The sequence below is a fragment of the Podarcis raffonei genome, chromosome 2 (genome assembly GCF_027172205.1).
Source record: "Podarcis raffonei isolate rPodRaf1 chromosome 2, rPodRaf1.pri, whole genome shotgun sequence".
In the NCBI taxonomy this organism is placed as follows: Eukaryota; Metazoa; Chordata; class Lepidosauria; order Squamata; family Lacertidae; genus Podarcis; species Podarcis raffonei.
This window is the reverse complement of record NC_070603.1, coordinates 64,136,183-64,142,189: the sequence shown is the minus strand read 5'-3', so window position 1 is coordinate 64,142,189 and position 6,007 is coordinate 64,136,183.

Genomic DNA, 6,007 nt, shown 5'->3' with positions numbered 1-6,007 from the left:
TTTTCGAAGTCAGTTACAATATTTGTTTTCCCTGATGCTACCTCTTCCAATGCTAGTTGTTTCAGAGCTTTCTTTTGCTCAGCTCAGGGGTCTCCCCTATCTTGTTTAGGGGCTAAGTCTCTCCTGTTTTTGTCCAAAACCTCTCTTGCCTGAAATTCTGATGTCAGTCTGTATCTCCTCTTCATGTATGTAAAGGAAATGTCCTCTGGGAATTCCCATTTGTATCTGATGTCAGCTCTCCTGAGTACTGTGGTCAAAAACCTATATTTTGTTCTTCTTAATCTCAATTTCAGTGGAATTTCTCTAAAAATGTCTACCTTCTGCTCAGCAGCCATGAGATCTTTCTCAAAACTATTCTGAAGGATTGCATCCTTCACTTCTTTTGTCACTAATGTTAACAAGATATCTCCTGGCTGCTTCCGTTCTCTGCTTTGGAACAATTTAATTCTACAACAGCTTTCTACTAGGTCATCCAACCAGTCTTTACTTTCCCTCATCCATTCTGAGATTGTCTGTGTGACATTTGTCTCTAAGATTGGCTCAGAGTCAGAGTATGGAAGACCTCTGATTCTGAGCGTCCTGTCTTTATCTCTTAATTGAAAAAGAAGAACATGATCTTCTAAGTCATTCTGTTTCTCTTGAACCCCTTGTATCAGTCCCAACGCCCCTTTTTGTTCCTCTTTTCTGCTACCTCCTCTCTTAGTTTTTATAATTTGTCTACTTTTGTTTCCAAATTAGTGACCTTGTCTCCCAATATCCCAAACTGTTCTTTCAGAACTTTGTTTGAGTTCTCAATGTCTCTATGTACTTGTTCCTTCAATGATAAGTTAGATTTTTCCATATGACTGCGAACCAGTTGTGTAAATTCTTGCATTGATTGATTGATCTCTTTCCTGAATTCCGAAAGCTGCAATGCAAAAGGATCTGCCTGCTCTTTCTCTCCCTTATCTCCTATGTCTCCCAATTGTACACTGGCCCATCTGGCAGCAGTCACAGCAATGGCTTTCCTTGTTGCTTTTTCCATGCCAGACATTTCTTATCTGTTGGTTCCCAGCATTATATGAGTTGTTCAAGGTAACACTTGCAAATTCTGAGTCTATTCAGCTGTGAGACTATCCCCCCCTCCCAGACTTCTCTTAGTTTCTCTTTCCCTTTTGTCTGCTATCTCCCCCGCCCCACACTGTAACATGCACTTTTATCACAAACGCAGAGGGGAAACATAAAAAGTAAAAGTAAAACTTCCAATAAGTAAAAAAAAACATAAAATGTACAAATGCAATGTTGAGCAGTGAAAGAGAAAAGTAGTTAATTAGTATTCCAAAAGACTGAGAAGGTAGAGTAATAAGTAAGTTAGGCCAGTCCAGTTTACAATTATTGTCTCTTAAAGAAAGGGGGGGGGAGGAAAAAAGAAAAAAGGGTTGTTCTTTGAGTTATACTTATCCACTTATAATAGGTCTATAATAGTGATGGATTGCAATAGTTCCAGAAATTGTAGCGCCTTATAAATAAATAAATAAATAAATAAATAATTTGATGGTTTGAATTTATTTAAAAATTAATTGATAATTTTGTATACATTCTTATACCCATAGCTCTCACACAATATAAAAATCACAATATAAAAAACACAAAATACATAAGAAAAACAAACAAACACAACTCCGTTTCACAAACCTGTTACATTTCTTAGAGTGTATCAACAAGCATGGAGATAGTGTTCAGATTGACATAATGTACTTGGACTACAGTTCCCAGAGTGTTTCAACAGTCAAGCCCTCTTCCCAGGGAACTCTGGGAAATGTAGCTCTCTGAAGGGAATAAGGGTCTCCTAACAACTCTCAACAACCTTAGAAAACTACGGCTCCCAGGATTCTTTGGCAGAAGGCATGACTGCATAAAGTGGAATGATACTGCTTTAAACGTTGAGCACAGATGGGGGCTGAATTCAAGGGTACTTCAGCCTTCAAAGGCAAGGAGATAAAGGTGAGAACATGTCAGTGGTGGACCTTGGCACCTCAAATTTCAGTGGTGCCCTGTGCGGTGCCAAAATTGGGCACCCTCCCCCACCTCTCGCCTTCTGTTGGATGTAATAGTTGTGGCACCCCAGAAGCTCTGTGCTGGGTGCGACCAGTCACACTCCCCTAGATCCGACTTTGAACAAGTAGCTGTCTAGAATGCAATTATATATAGCCCCAAAAGAAAAAAATGAATACTGGACTGTGTCAAGGACAGGGAAAGTCAGCTAGAGGAACAAGTAACTAGAAGCTTTTCATATCAGTGATAAGGTTCTCGTGGCAACTGATCAGTTGCCTAAAGATAATACTGTGAGAACTGCCCTTTAGTGGAGCCTATTGACATTGGACAAGAACAAAACGCTTTTTGGAATTATCCCTTGCAGTAGTCCAATTCTTCTCAGGTTAAATGGTCGAAAAGCAAAGTTCCGTTTTTTACATTTTCCAGTGAACACCAGTGTGTGGGCGACATATATATAATACTGTTGTGGATTTGAGGGGTCAGTCTAGATTATGCCCCTAGTCCCGGTGCTTTTTTCTGGGGGTACGCAGGGGTATGCATACCCCTAAACATTTTGCGAATCTAAGTTTGACCTCATTGAGGGGCAGTATTTCAATATGAGTAGGAAAATGAGAGTACCCCTAAACATTTTATTTTTAAGAAAAAAGCACTGCTTAGTCCCTTCCAATTCTTGGTGTCCTGTGTACCCAGTGAGTGTTAGACTCTAATACAGGACTCATTCCATTGTCAAGTAAAACTACCTTGGCAATGCCAAGTGTTAATGCAGGTGTCTCCCTTTTTAAAAGAAGATTGCAGCTGCTCACTCCCTGCTTTTACCGCATTCAGTCTCCAGCAAGATGGCTTACTGTTTTCCCTACTGGGGACAAAGTGCTACATTTGTTATTGCAGTCCACGTTCAGTTTTACTTGCTGCTGACTCTAACGAAACATCCCAGCCTTGACGCTTATTGCATAGGAAGCATGCTTAGGACTGCAGTTTTTCTTTCTTTCTTTCTTTCTTTCTTTCTTTCTTTCTTTCTTTCTTTCTTTTTAAATACTTTTATTAACAATTTTAACATACAAACTATCAAAACATATCATATTATTTCCCCCCCTTTCCCCCTTCCTACCCTCCCTCCCCCATCCCAGAGACTTCCTATAGCTCCTCTCCCTGATCTCTCAGCACATATTATAAAATTATACATATCCTTACGTTATCTATCTATCATGTTATCAACCAATAAATTTGTATATGTTTATTCAAACCCTGCCAAGGAGTCCAGTTCATTTTGTTGTCTTTTTAGAGAATTTGTAAAATGCTCCCATTCTTCCTTAAAGTCACAGTTGTCCTTGTCCCGCAGTTTGTATGCCAATTTAGCCAGTTCTGCATAACTCATCCATTTTTATTGCCACTGTTCTTTCGTTGGGATTTCCTCATTCTTCCATCCTTGTGCTATCAAGGATTGCGGTTTTCAACGAGCAGCGATGTCCCCATTTGGTGTGGCTTCAAGCGGCTTCCACGTCTCCTGACCGCTCTGCCCATGACCCTGGCTCTTTCCTTTTAATCATTTCCGGGTTGTAAGCAATGGAGAAACACATTGTGCAGCCTGTGTCAGCATGGCCCGCTTGTCCTGTCAAATGCGTCAGCGATGCTTCGTTCGCGGAGAGCAGCAATTGCATCCTAAGTCAGGAAAAAAATCTGCTGCAAGTCACCACTTCTGGGGAAAAAAACCACGCAACAGGTACAGGAATGCAGCAGCTTGACAATGACAGCTGGGTGAAACGAATGATTCCAATTCTAGAGGAAAGAGCTTGGAAGGAACTTTTCCCAGCCCATATAGAAATGCACTTCCATTTTCTATCCAGCAGGCGGGGCCCCAAACTCCAGAGTACCATACTCAGGCAGCTGGTTTAGCAGCTTCAGGCTGCTCATGCTGTACACATTGCAGAGTACAGTAGTTTGATTGACGGATAAGAATCAGGTCCCATGAAGGTTTGCAGTGTCACTACCTGCTCCACCAATGCCTGGCAGCCACATCTGGGTGACTGCAGCACAACTTAATTGCTTGGGGCTGCCAGAGGACTCCAATTTTGAAGGGCATCTGTGCTACTGAATATAAAAGTAAAAAGGTAAATGACCCATGGACGGTTAAGTCCAGTCAAAGGCAACTATGGGGTTGCGGCGCTCATATCGCTTCAGGCCGAGGGAGCCGAGGGCTGTATGCAGACAGCTTTCTGGGTCATGTGGCCAGCATGACTAAATCACTTCTGGCGCAACAGAAGACCATGACCCAGAATGCATAGAAATACTGTTTATCTTCCTGCCGCAGCGGTACCTATTTATCTACTTGCACTGGTGTGCTTTCGAACTGATCGGTTGGCAGGAGCTGGGACAGAGCAATGGGAGCTCACTCTGTCACGGCGATTTGAACCTACTTAGGGGAGTCCATCTCCACAAACCGAAGCATAGATTCAACTGAGCATTGAAGTGACAAGTGACACTGGCAACAAAAGGTTGCCTTGTTTCCACACCTTGCTCCTAACTGAAGTGCTCTTGAAATGTCTGTCTCCATCTTGCCGTACTTGTGAACTTTGTGAGACAAAGTGGAACTCTGGTAGTTATTATACACTTGCATTCTTAACTGGGGCTGCCACCCCGCTTGCTCTGCTTGACAATCCCCCTACCTGCCAAGCCCCCTTCCTCTGCCCCCAGCTAAGTCCTTCTCCCTTTATACCCCACCCACCTACTCCCCACCACCCCCGTCCCAAACCGCTACCACTCCCTCATAACTTGACCCAACTCCTTTTACAGGAGGTTAAGAGGCACTTCAGAGAGCCCAAGTGCCTCCAGAAGTGCCTCCTCCTCCCTTTAAGCAGCTCTCCTGGGCCACCTGCCTCCCACACTGCTTGCTTGCTCACCTGCCTGCCTCCCTGCCAGTCTGTCATCATGTTGGAGCTGCCTGTTGGCAGCCATGAAAAAAATGCAGCATGACGACAGACTTACAATTTTATTATAGAGTAAGACATCACATTCCTATAGTTAATAACACGCACAAAGCCATTATTTCAGCACTTTATTTAACTAACCGAAATTGTATATCACTTAATTATAATGAAACCTCTAAAAGGGGTTTACTAGAAATAATAAAGTTATTAAGGAAAACAGTTGTAAAATTAAAAACCCTTAAAGATCATTAAAATGAGCAGTAAAGGTGTCTGGGCAGTCTTGCCTAAACATTACCCATTCATCTAACTGATACTTTGTATTACTTCAGACACAAGAGCCCCCCCCCCATTATTTTTGCAATTCTGATCTGACATCCTTTGTATGTTTAGGTCTGGGGTTCCCAAGGTGGTGCCAATGGGCACCACAACACCCTCAGATTACAATCTTTATTTTTATTTATTTTATTTATTTTTAAAATGAGTATTTGCGTCTTTGGGGATTGTTTGCTTGGGAGCAGGTTGCCTATTTTTTTGTGGGGAGGGTCTTGCTTTTTAGTTTATGTCTCATTCATTTTTGGTCTGACCATCACTAGTTTTTCCTCTGCGTGTGACATGGCGTTTTTGTGCTGCCCATGAGAGTTCCTTAGATTCTCAAATGTGCCCCAAATGGTTGGACACCCCTGCTTTAAGCAGTAGCACTCGAAGGCCCAGAGCTGGTTGTGCAGTTTACATAGCAAGTGTCATGCTAGAAGCTGCAGCGGCTTTCCCGGGATATTTGCTTTGTGTTTGCTTCCTGCTATTCAGGTTTGGCACACCAAGGCCAGACTGAAATTGTGGGGCACTGCTAACAAGACATGCCCTGAGTTTAAATATCTGCTTGTTAAGCTGGGGGAGTTCAAGAGGCATGTGAATGCCCCTCAGATGCAGGATCCAAGATGGGGTGGAGAGGAAAGGAGGAGGCAGCAGCAGCAACAGGAAGTAGCTGTTTCCTCTTTCAGCCACTTACCTTGAGTCTGAAAGAGGCTTCCTCCTTCCGCCTTCCCATAAAT